Consider the following 13935-nt stretch of genomic DNA (forward strand, 5'->3'; position numbering starts at 1 on the left):
TCACTAATAGGTTTTACATATTTTTTCATTATTATCGGAGTTATTAGTGGAAAAATCGTAGAGTATAGTGTAGTCTTTTACCATTTTCTAGTCAAAATTTTTAATTTTCTTCAATGATAAAGGGTCGTCATACTACTGAAACGATATATTGGGTGTGGAGCTTTAGCTATTGAATCAGTGGAATGCAAATTCATACTTTCATTTCGACATTGGAAGGCTTTTGCATTCAATTTCGGTCGGTTGTATTCGTTTTTCTAAAAAGTGCTTTGAACATATATTGGCTTCGGCATTAAAAAAACAGTTTCATAAGAAACAAGAACAATAATTTTTGTTCGACCTATGTCTTGATGATGATTATTGTCCACTAGATAATTATAAAAAGTCGAACAATCTTGATTTTATCATGTACCCACCAAATATTAATTTTTCAGCGGCTTGAGACGTGCGAGGGACGTATTGGTTGAGACTGTGACGCGATATTTATGTATAATGCATGTGTATATGTGTATAGATGTGTGTATGTATCATTTTGATGATATACACAATGCTTTGTGAGTTTAGTTTAAAGTGAGTTTTTTGAATCGTGTTTCTTGTTTGTTTCAAAGTTTCTAAAAATAACCTAAGAAAAAATGTGGTTAAATTCACTCACAAACATTTAATAGAAAAGACAAATTTTATTATATTATTAATAAAAATAAAATTATTTCATTTAATTCAATTTAAAACAATGTAGTTTGTGAACCGATATTTTATAACCCTGTGTGTGTTAAATTCATTTTGTAAACATCAAAATGTGTGTAAAAAACGTGTGTTTTTTAATTTTTTTCTGAGGAGTTGATTATCATGGATTTAAAAACTGGTATGTATTTTTGAAACATTTTTTAAAGTCAAAAGTTGTAAGTTTGTAAGAAATATCATGTTTGTAAATGCGGGGCATTTCGCAATTCAATTTTGATGCTATCTCCTCAGATGAATAAATTAAAGTTGACATTCAGAAAAATCACAGTCTTATGAGCAAACAATACATGAATTGTTTTAAAAGTGTTAGATAAGACGGTTAACTTTTTTTTTGGACTATTATCATTTTGAATAGATGAAAAGAGTTTGACTTATGAATTTATATCTTATATTGTCTTATTTTTTCCTAATTCAAGGAAATTTGAATAGGTCACATCTATTACTCGTGGAATTTTACTATGATTTTTTTTAATAAATATTAAAAGTTATTTATTATTCATAAATTTTGTTAAATAAATTAAATGTTTATCAATTGTGGGATATGACAAGGTAATATTTATTTACACACGTTATAAAAATGTAAAAACTCATGCGTCTTCGATTTGGACTTAAAAACGTGCAATTTATCATGCAAATAATTGAATTGTGGAACATTAACTTAAAATATCATACCCTGATATTAATGAGGAATATCACCTTTTTTAAGGTCAATAAAAGGTAAAGAACAATTTTCCCAATAGAACTAGTAATATAACAATTATGGTGGAGGCGCAGGTAAAACTATATTTGTTTAAGTATAGATATGATAAATTGCATTACATTGCGCTCCCATCTTTTTGATCTCTTCACAAACTAAGAAATAGCATATTTAAGGCTTTTCGGATACTATTCTGTATCTAACGGCTATGTAACGTTAACGCAATCTTTAACGACTTTTCTTATAAAAGCTGCTAGACCGTCAGAAAAAAATCAAATTAAAGCATTTTTCCGTAGATTACCAATCCGTTACGATAAAAGTGAGACTCACGTTAAAGAATTACTCTGAATTGGTCTTCAAGTTGATAAATTTTAAAAAAGTGTGCCTATTGAACATTTTGTAAAAAATTTAACTCTTTGCTAGAACAAGGCGACAGTCACATTTGAGCCTTGAAGACCACAATAGATGCTTTTGCGATTTAATGATATCAGCTTATCAAACTGTCACAGAGACACGAATTTTGGTTACCAAAAAGTTCGCTCATATTCTAAAGTCTTTACCTAAAGTAAAGATTATTTGGCGATTGCTAAATTGTTAAAAAATGCATGTAAAGTACACGATAATTATGCCGAATTTCATTTTGCTCATGACAATTTTTGACGTCACAGCTTACAAGATTTAGAAAAATAAATTTTTACCCTCTATATCGCTTTTATCGGAATATCTTGTTTGTTACTAATTACAACGTCGTGGCAGTTTTAAAGTTCATTCAATTCGCCAATATCTGTCCGACTAGCTGAACTATTCTGTTAAGGAGGAGAAAATATTTTCCAACTACCTAATTGTATCCTAAATCTAAGGATTTGAATAGGATTTGTTACAGCTTGGTACATTATCAGATATTCGTAAATGACAACTCTTATAGGTTAGGCTAGGTTGCAGAGGCTGTACTGGAAAATGGTACACATTTAGACCATAGGGTCCGTTAAATCTTATAAAGAAAAAATAGGATATTTCTCTTTAATATAAAATATTTCGAACATCAATAATAAAAATAACTCGTGTAGGGGAGGAATTCGACGCAGGCTTTGTAATTAATTTGAAAATAAAGGTGTATTGCAACTTTTTTCCAGATTCATTTATAAGTAAATAACTTTGATCGTTCTCAGTCTTGAACTTTTTTCATTTTCGAATCGATGAGATTTTGTAAATTTTATTTAATAATGTTGTTTAGATTCTTGTTGATCTAATTGTTACGGTTCATAGTGAAGTCATGTTAGCGAATTTTATGAACGATAAAAATTTGGATATATGCCTAACATTATTTTCTGCGAATTTATAGAATTATGTTGCCAAGTATTATTAAATCAAGTTTTTGTCACTAGACCGTTTGTTTTGCATTTTATCTTTTTGTATAAAAAGTAACATATTTTTATGAGGTATGTATTTTTAAAAGGACCACTTGTCGTAGAGGAGTTTGTCGTCATTTCGAGTACAACATTATTTATCATGGTGCTACAGTACCCTTTATTTGGTCAAATTTATAAACACTATTATCTTCGTCTACCAAAAATTATTTCTTTAATTAAAAAGAAAAGAAGGCGAGTTAATAATACGTGGGTCAGCTAAGAAAATGTGGGGGCTTTTTTTTTGTGGGAAATGGTTGGGAAGATATTTTAAATCTTAGTTAAGATAAAACTATAAAAACTGGAGATACTTAAAACAAGTTATGGATATGGTAAAGAACTAGTTATGGATGATTTTCGGTTGTTTTTTTTTTTTTTTTTTTTTGATAAATATTTCTAATTAATATGAAAAAGGTCAACATTTATATTATAGAACATTAAAATCGCAAATTTCTCTATAAACATTAACAACTCGTCTGGTGTTTTAATTTTTTTTTTGTAAATATTAAAACATTAGAAGTTTAATTTGTTGTAAAACTTCAATGTACTGTTGTAAATGTTTAATTTTAAAACTTAACATATATTAATAATATTTAAGTATTTTTTACGGAGAAATTCAAAATTTTCTGTTGGAACATTGTCGCTGTAAATACTTCGGCTACAAATGGACTTATATTTATTTTTAATGATAAGAACAGAGGAATTTCAAATTTTGAATTTCTTCTTTAAATCAAAATATCTCATGATAAATATTAGACTGGGAAATATTAGACGAGGTGAAATGATTTTATGAATTCTAGAAAATTGATTTTTTAACCCCCGAACTAAAAAAAAGGTTCTTATAAATTTGACCGCTATGTGTGTCTGTCTGTCTGTGGCATCGTAGCTCCTAAACAGATGTACCAATTTTAATTTTGGTTTTGTTCAAATGGTAATTTAATGGAGAGTTTTCTCAGTTATGTTTCAAATGCGAATTTACGATTCCGTACCCGCAAAAATTAAAAATTGGCGATGATTTTTTTATACTTTAAGGAAAAAGGCAATTTAATGGAGAGTGTTCTTAAATATGTTTCAAAATGAGCTTAGGGTTTTGCAGCGGAAAAATTTGACGAAGATTTGTAAAGATTAAATTATTTTTGATAATTTAAATTATTTTCATTATTAAATTACAAAGTGAGAAATTCACTTTGTCACTATACTCCTTAAAAATGTGATAACATTCGATGCCTACTCAATTCCGACAATTACAACCTCTAATTACTTATCTCAAGTCTAGTTTACGATTGGATACAAAATATTTGTACGTGTTTTGTTAGTCTAGTACAGTGTAACATCCTAAAAATTAAGTTTTTTGGTCATGTTCCAAGTTGTATTAGATTTTTTGATACATCATTATTATGAAGTATTTTAAATAAATTTTCATAAAATTTAAAAAAAGGGTGTATTGAACCAGGAAATTTAATATCTTAATAAATAGCTCTTATGCTTGTTTTAATATTAAACCTTGAGTGATACATCACTTCGGTTTACCAAGGAATTAAGTTTTGGGATTGTTTCGCTTTTGGAATTTCTTCTTAACAAAATCTTAACCGACAATTTAAAAAAAAAATTACTCTATTTTCGCATCGTGGATCTGATTGCCTTTTAATATCGATCGTAACAATACAAAACTAAAACTAAATTGATAAAAGCCATCCGGATTCTTATATTTTTTAGAGCGGGAGGCTGTTAAATAAAAGTCAGTGTCGACAATATTTTCGAAATTTTTGAAAAGTAACTAGTTCTAAATACGAACAAACACAAACCTTTTTTATCCGACTGTCAAGGAGTGATTATTAAGTATAGTTCCAAATGCATATAAACGGTGTCGGATTAGGTTCGAAAGGTTTTGATTGGCGTCAGAATCTTATTATATTACATTTCGGGCTAAATTCCCATGTTAATCAGTTAGATTTTTAAATTCAATTATCACAAGTATTTTTCTTACATTATTTCAGATAAATTTCCACATGTTTGGCATGACATAAATTTTCTTTTTCTTTCAAAAACTCTCTCTGCCACGTTGTTACTCACTTTGATATGGAATTTAAAACTATGAAAATTTGAGATCTACAAATTTGTTTAAAAATAAATATTTAAGTCGACTGTTATCAGTTTGAAAAATAACATAAATGAATAGTGAATAATTATAAAATGTTAGTCCCGTCATTAAAAGATTATATGGTCGTTAGAATCAGTTGACATGAAGTTTCTAGGAACACGTTTGGGTGTACTATTTCTAGTATAATCGATTTGTGGAAATTGAACTTTTATGAATTTATCGTAATTGAGGGTCTAAGAGCTTTTAAAAACTTTTTCAAAAATCTTTTTATAACTGTCAATTAGTATTTTTTGTCATAATTTTTTGTTTAATCATTTAAAGAAATTGAGTTGTGAAAGTCTTCAGAAGTTGAAGAAAGCAGAGATAATTTAAAGTAATTACCATGAAGTTTTATATCCTTATAAATCCAAACGTAATATACTCATATATTGGGTTGACTACTAAATCAGAAGTATGTCTTTTTTAAACTAATAATACAATTATTTCATACAGTAAAAATTAAAAGCTATAAAATTATGCTCTTCAAAGAATCAAATAAATATTTGATTTCTAAAATTAATACCTTAAATTTTCAGAAAAATATCTTGTATAAAAAAGAAAGCGCTACATTTATAATGTACCAAGGTACGAAAGGAATATAGTTCCTACCGAGTGTGCCAGGACAAAATGAATAAGTTAATTTTTTTCTGTTGACTGACCTTTATGAAAATATGAAAAACAGTCCATATTGTCGATATGTAAAATTAAACTAAAATTAAAAAAATAACTTGGATTAAATTTGAATGTCTGATTTATTTCATTTGAAATAATGTTGCTGTTTCGATAATGATTAGCCTTATGAAATACCCAAATTACTCAACTTGGATGTCTTATATTTAAAAAGTTGCCATTGGATAAGTTAGTTAAACTTGTAGGTACTAAAACCTGTTTTTTTTCTTCTAAAAGGGATCTTTGTGCATGGTTTTATATAGGAATCATTTCGACCCAAATTAATTGTAATTATCTTCATCCCGTGTTCATGAATTTAACGTTACGCATGCATTGTATGTAACAAAAAATGTTCCTTATGCACACACTTTGTTTCATTTGTAGAACAAATCTGAAAATAAAATAAAAAAATGGTTCTAAAATATTTAATAATTTTCGGACTTAATTGATCGGACTAAAAATATGAGACATATAAATTTAAAAGTATGAAAATGTAATTAAGATTACATGAATATATTTTTAGTGTTATCAAGTTGAAACATTTTTATGTTTGTGACGATTTTGTATTTTTATTGAATTTTCCTTTTTTTTTTTTAAATGTTTTTGTGTCAGGGACGTGTGTATTATTTTATGTTTAACATGTAAAAAAAAATTTACTCCTACATCCGTTATTAATTGCAAAATTGCCATTTGCATACTAAAACATGAATATTCATTTAACATTTGCAAATTTTTATAAACAACTTGCGTTGCATGTAATAATTCACTAACTGGTTCAAGTAAAAGTTGAAAATCAGGGGAAAAAGCAGATACCTTTGAAATATGTTCCAAATGAAAGGAATTTTTGTGAAAGATAGTCCATAAAGCAATTGAAGAAAACTTTGGCTAGGTTAGGCGAGATTAAAAGGCTTTGTCAACACTAGGAAAACTAAAGCCCATGTTATTAAGAAAACTATTAACCTCTCTTAAGTCGTCGCTTTAAAGCGTTTCCAGCTTCAAGTGGAGTTCATTATTCTTTATAAGTCTTATTTCCACCGCTGTCTTAGATCATTTAGAAAACCGTGTCTCAAGAAATTTGAACACCAATTTTTCAGTGCTGATCATTGGCACAGCATATTTTCTATTATTTATTTGATCCATTGCATTTCTCGTAAACTGGAGTTTCTTCTTCTCATAAATACTCAAGTTTTATTTGTTCAGTAGTCTCCTAGTAAAGAAAACATTTCTCTTTGTCACAGAGGACTAAAGTTAACGTAGATAGAAAAAGATAGTTTATAATTGAATAGTAATAAAACTATTCTTTATTAAACATTTATTGCAGTACACAGTGACAAAAAGAACAAACAGATTGGTATTCGGTCTCAATTTACGTGTATTATCGTTACCATCTCGGTTCTATAACTCTTTTCTTTCATCGATTACCTTAAGCGATTTTGAAAGAGTATTTGAATTAACATATATCAAACATAGCAACCATACCTGTACGTGAGCAATTAAAAGAGGCGATATAATACTAAATGATAAGTTCTTCTGACATAATTGGTATGTTTTTTTAAGATTGTAGCTCTTATTAAAACAAAAGGAAGGGCACAAAATCCTGGACCTCGATCGTTATTAGCAAAAATTCATGCTTAACTGAATTTTTGGTTTTTTTTTGTTTGTATATTCATTAAAACATTTAAGGTGCGTTTACATGATGTTACAATAAATTATAATAAAAACATGGCCGAGTGAACTTGAACGTTTTGCGCGTGGGCATGCTTCAATAGTTCACATAAAACGAATTAATATAAGTTCGTTGACATTCAAATTTATCTGTTTGCAAAATAGTATCTATCTAAATATATGTCGAAAACTTTATTTTTTTTTTTTTTATATATAGTGCTTGGTGGGTGTCAATGGGTGAATTTATTTAATAAATGATGGGTAGGCTTCACATGGAAAGTTGAGATGGTTTTAAAATAAATTTTTATTATATTTGCCATTGTTTTTTAATATTTTGGGCTATAATTCCGTAAGAAGAGAAGTTTGTAGTTTTCTACCCTAATTTTCTAGTTTTAAAAATCAATGAGTAAAATAACTTTTTTGTGGTTTTTTTCCTATTTTGTGCGCAGTTGTTATTGCATATTATATATTTGCCGTGGAATTAAGGATGTACGAGCCAGGGCAATTTTGGATCAAAGATTTAGACTATGTTTAAATCAATTCTGAAAATTTTAAAGGGGGGGGGGGTTGCCCGATTTAAATAAATAAATGATTCCAAAAGAAGGTATATTTAACATTGGTCTTAAGGGGAAACGGTAGATGGACATGTTTTCATGGATTTCTCCAAAACTAGTCGGTGGAATTAAAAAGAAAAACTATTTAGAAAATATTATTAAATTTTTAATGTAAGCCATTGAAATTATATGTCCATCCATAAAAAAGAATTATATTTAACGTTTTTTGTATTTAATTATCTGATTTACAATTTGAGATAATTTTATGATAAAACTTACCGTTTCGCTAAAAATCGCGAAAAAATCGTTTTTATGACGTTTGGCCCGGCGTAAATTTTTTCTATGATCAATGAAGATTTTATTTATGATGGTGTTTTGATCAATCCAACCAAATTTCATTTGTGAACTTTCGTTCCGTCACTCATACGTTTTTATTTAATTTGACAGTATACTATTGCGTTGGCTATCCAAATCAATTTTAAAACCAAAAATATTTCAATATTTCAAAATTAACGTAGGATGATCCACTATAGAAGTTTACACTTATTTCAAGGTCATATTGGACAATCGATTCATAATATATCATTTATAATTGTGACAAAGTGTTATAGGGAGACACATTTACAGCGCAATTCTAGCATCAATCCACTAATTGTTATTCAAATAATATAAACGCATACATTCACACAGAAAACCACGCCAACACACTAATTTATATATAAATAAATAAATATTGTATTTATATTAAAATACTATTATAAAAGTTATTATTGTTAGTGCGAAGATTATGGACAAGTAACAGAGGTAACCACGCTTATTGTGATAAAAGTTAATGACATTGAGATCGGATATCTAGAGGACCTGGGTTTGATTTCCATCTTCTGTGCACTTTTTTCGCATATTTTTATTTATGAAAATGAAAAGCGTAGTGTCCGTTAACCGTTCTTGTTTAATACGTTAATATAGAATAATTTCTTATATTAAATTAAAAATTTATAGAATTTGCTGCCATAAAATAAGATAATCTAATCGATTCGTTTGTGGTATCGTAGCTCTTAAACGAATGAAGCAACCGATTTCGATTTTTAGTTTTTGTAAGGTAATTTGGTTAAGAGTATTCTTATTTTGTTTCATGAAAATCTACTCAACCACTTGAAATTATCATCCTAGTTGTTATCGTATACGGAACCTTAGACTCGAACCTGAAACATAGCTAAGAACATTCTCGATCAATTTCTCTTCAAACAAATAATCTTTTTCATTCTTAATTACTCGACTCCTATTTGAAATTCGTTACTAGGATAAACCTAGCAGAAGAGTTGTAAAAACTCAACATAAGATCTGTATAAACTTAGCATAAGTATTTTTGTAGGACCACTAATATATTTTAAATTTTGGGTTTGCATGGATTTAATAATCGCCTACGTCTAGAAACTAAGAGCCCATATTAAATCAGAGTTTTTTTAACCTGCAGTTAAATATTCAAAGTTCCAGTTTATAAAGTTAAATGGCTTGCTTAAAAAATTCAGTAATTAGTATGGCATTCGTATGTGAGGTATAACTTTCCATATACAGTTTTCTCTATGAAACCTTGAAATAACTGTGTATATAGGAGTTTCCGATTTTGCTCGAAATAAATAATTTTATATCACATACATGTTATTTGTCCATTTTAATCACAGTAAGTTGGATTGTAAATAAACACAACACAATAAAATGCTTGTGAATCAAGTAATATAATACTTCCTATGTTACGTTTCGGAAAAATTATATTACGAAACTTTAAACATGTTTTGATAAAAATATTTTTATTATCAGATTAAAAAATCATGTTATTATAGCCATTGCTTAAAATACCGTGTGTAGTTTACAAATGATACCTGAATTACTACGTATTAAGTTGAATTGATCTGACTATATCAATCCAGTAAAAAACTTAAATACATTCCCAAATTTTTTGGCAATTGACTAATTGAAAGTACTCCGAATCTTCGAATATCGTTTTGAATTCCCCTCTTCGGAGTATAAAGATCACATATTAAAAGAGTGCGCATGGAGTCATTCCGATTGATATTGAATTTCTGGTGAAAACTATAGCCCGAAATACTGACTCGGCAGTACGAACAAAACAATCACACGAATCAAGTAAGCGTCATTCTGGCGTCAAGGTGAGTGATATCTGAAAAACCGATACATTGAGCTTTGAAATCAATTGCAACAAACCGCACATTCCTTTTTTTTCTAATGCTCGAGTACTGCTCGATCGAACATACTTGATTTGTATGTCCCATCCTGTACATGTACCACTGATCTATATAAAACATTGGTTAGTGAATGTCACAGAAAGCGTCCGGAATAAAAGCCATTTCAAAGTTATGTTTGCATTACTTTACTTGATTGATTTCGAAGTTCAAACACAGACACGTCAGTCAATGCTAAACGCTTAGACACCTACTATCCAGTGTTTATTAAGAATCAGAGATATGTACTTATAACGTTTTCCAGTTTTATGTCTACTACAAACAATAAAAACAGACATATTCTTATTAGACACTTCCACCTCGAAAGTTCTATGGCACTTAAACCTAGACTATTAAAGTCTATTTGATTCATTTAAGTGTTCTTATGAATATAAATATATGAATATTAAAAGTTATTTAAGTAAGAAATAAATTGAAAGAAGTGGGTTTAAATAAAAAAATAATTTATCGGGGTCTATAAATAGCACACAACACGATTAATGACATTTTATTATTGTACTGGGTAATATAAGTTAAATAGTATATAGTAGATGTATATAAATTTTCATTGAATAGATAAAGATAGATGTATTTTAATATAGATGATAGTTTGTTCGTTCGACCTTTGAGATGTGTTTGTTTGTATGTGGTGTTGACAACACCAACAAGAAGAACTCAATTATTTATTAGTAAGTTGGGCATTTTATAGCCATACAATAAGTATAGGTACTGAGTGTTTAAATTTATTAATGAAGTACTGAGATGTAAATGTAATGAGGTCTCGAATATTCTATATTACACCAGTCCTTATCTCGAAAAATGCGTCGGGTTTTTCACTTAGACGTAACAGTCTTCATGTGTTAATAAATTTCTAACAGGCTCTGGAAACAAAGGCCTGCAAAAATTGTTTATTCTTTTACTAAACGGTTTATACAAATCAAAGGGATTTGTCTTTTGCAAGGATTCATTGATACTGGCCTTTTAGAGATTCGACATCTTCTGCATCATACCAAAAACAAACAAATTTGTATTAAAATCATAACAAACAAGTGAAAACAAACAATTGACGGAATTAATTGTTGAAATACCATGCATAGTTAGTGTTCATTTCATTATCATATAATACATACATGTGACACATACATAACTGATATTCATTCCGCCTAATTGGCGCCCTCACGGGTAAACAGTGATCTTTACGAAAAAATGTTTCAAGAAAAAGTTGTTTATTTTTTGATAAGGAACATTTTTTACATTTAAACTTTTGTTCTATCTCTAACGGTTTACAAGATGGATCCTACGGACCCAATACCCAATTGACCTATGATGCTCATTTACGAACTTGACCTCATTTTTTACTTCCGCTGTAAAAATTTCAGCTCGATATCTTTTTTCTTTTTTGAATTCTCGTGTCCACAGACGGACGGACGGGCAACCGGAAATGGACTAATTAGGTGATTCTATGAACACCTATAGCAAAATTTTTTGCGTGGCATCAATATTTTTAAGCGTTACAAACTTGGCACTAAACTTAGTATACCTTGCATATTACATATATGCATGGTATAAAAAGTAATATTTATAAGAAAAAGATAAATACTAATAAAAAAATCGAGTTAAAACTGATTATTTTGATTCTCACAATAATTAGATAATTCATTTCTTGATATGCAAATAAATATTAGAAGCAAAACCGTTGAAAAATCAACTTTTATTATTACGTTTTATTTACGTCCTGAGTGAGTATGCTATATTTCAGCTTGATATATCTTTCGATTTTGAGCTATCGTATCAACGCTCGGACGGGCTACCAGAAATGGACTAATTAGGTGATTTTACGAATTCATATACCAAAATTTTGTTCGTAGCATCAATATTTTCACGCTTTACACTAAACTTGAGACTAAACTTAGTATACCTACCTTGATTTACATATTTCATATATACAGAGTATGTATAAAAATTAGACATGTAATTTGAATTAACGGCTTGCTGCTTTTAATCATGGTTTTTATAAAAGTGTGTTTAATGTTTGTTGCTGAAATATTAGTACAGTACATTTGGCATTGCATCTTTCAATTTGGATAAATAACGACATTACATAAATAACATGATGTACAAATAACGGATGAGTTTCATGTAACACAATGTATTTTATTACAAATAATAATATTTTAAATATGATTAATATTTATTGTCATGTGATGATCATCGCATCGTTATTACACTACCACTAGCTTAACTAACTGCTTGCTTACTATACGTTTGTATGAGTATGACGTCCAATTTTTTATATCAGTCAGCATTGGTTATAGTTCTAAAGCCAACGTTCCTTATGGAGACCGAGAATAGGTATGCTAATGAGATATTTGAGGTTGTTTTAATATAATGTTTGTTGATGGGTAACATCTCGGTAATCATTTTGAAAAAATTTTAAGGTCGTATTTAGTCATTATTGAAGCTTAAAAAAAGATCCGAAATCATAAAATAATATTGGAGAACGTGCTTACAATATTAACTGAATATTTACAAAACGATCCTGATAGTTGCAGGTTTTTTTGGAATTTTTTTCTCGTTCAGGAAAGTTTTGTTCTCTGGATAGTTTAAGAATAAAGTCCAGAAACCACAAAAACAATACTTTTCTTCATAAATACGACTTAGGGAATTGAAAATTTATATATTAGTTCAGAATAGTAAGTATTGAGATAATCATATTATTTTCCGTTAATATTGGGTAATTGGGTCTTTCACAGTTTGAGAAAGAAATCTCTGAAACTAAAATTATTTTTAGAAATATCGGATAGAAGAACATTTTCAATTTCTGCTTTCGCTTTCTAAACAATTGACTCGATTTCACTGCCCAACAAAAAAATTAAAATGGAAAAATTTGTATTGACTCTGGTTTCTAAAGTGTACTAAATTATTGAAAAGAACACCAATGCAGTTGTATCTATAATAAATCAAGCACCTGGGTGACCGAGCTTTGCTCGTTAAACGACGTTTTCTAAAAATGAAATCTACTATATTTCATGAAAATGGTTGGAGCCGTTTCTAAAAATGAAACCTAGCTAGATTGATTTATCGCTCCTGAAACCCCCTGCATACGAAATTTCATGTAAATCGTTGTAGCCGTTTCCGAGATTAAAGTTTCCGAAATAAAAAAACGTTTTCTAAAAAATGAAACCTATAGCTAGATCGATTTTTCGCCCCCAAAACCCTCTGTATACTAAACTGCATGAAAATCGTTAGAGCCGTTTCCGAGATTCCAAATATATATAGAAGAATTACTCGTTTAAATATATGATTACTGGTTCATGAATGCTGTCTTTTATTTTTCCTTTTGTTGATCACCTGTGTTTGGATTCACTTAAACAACTCAAGCCAGCAGCTTTCAACAAGCCTTGCAGAAACTTTTGCTGAAAACTGTCTCCTTGTTCGTCATTGGCAAATGTATTCACACAATCAGAAAATATAGAATATACAACACAGCAGATAAAAATACTTGAGAATGAGCTATTTTAAACCCGAAATATTTTCATTGTTGGGTAGTGATTTAGAATGATACAATGTAGACTTGCTTTGGGACTACAAGTTAGTGCACCACTATTAACTAAATATGTATATGTAAGTTGTTGTATGCATGGGTTTTGAATTAAATATTCATTAATATTTTTTATTGAATAAATAATAAAATTAAAGTTCGCAATGCTCTAACTATATCAATAAATATTCTAGTATGGTATTTGTTTTATTATATTTATATCATGTGATTCAAGTAGAGGATTGCGGAGTCAAGGCTAAAATATTTGGTACAAAATGTAGCTTC

General features: G+C 29.0%; 1 protein-coding gene across 1 annotated transcript in view; it reads left to right on the plus strand.

Annotated features, from left to right (window-relative positions):
• Positions 1–804: 804 nt before the first annotated feature.
• LOC123300984 (cGMP-dependent protein kinase, isozyme 2 forms cD4/T1/T3A/T3B) overlaps positions 805–13935 on the plus strand; it is a 228382-nt gene continuing 215251 nt past the window's right edge. Inside the window, exon 1 of the mRNA XM_044883681.1 lies at positions 805–859. The gene's annotated coding sequence lies outside the window, so the exon portion shown is untranslated. The remainder of the gene's footprint in view (positions 860–13935) is intronic.

Source organism: Chrysoperla carnea, chromosome 5 (assembly GCF_905475395.1).
Source record: "Chrysoperla carnea chromosome 5, inChrCarn1.1, whole genome shotgun sequence".
In the NCBI taxonomy this organism is placed as follows: Eukaryota; Metazoa; Arthropoda; class Insecta; order Neuroptera; family Chrysopidae; genus Chrysoperla; species Chrysoperla carnea.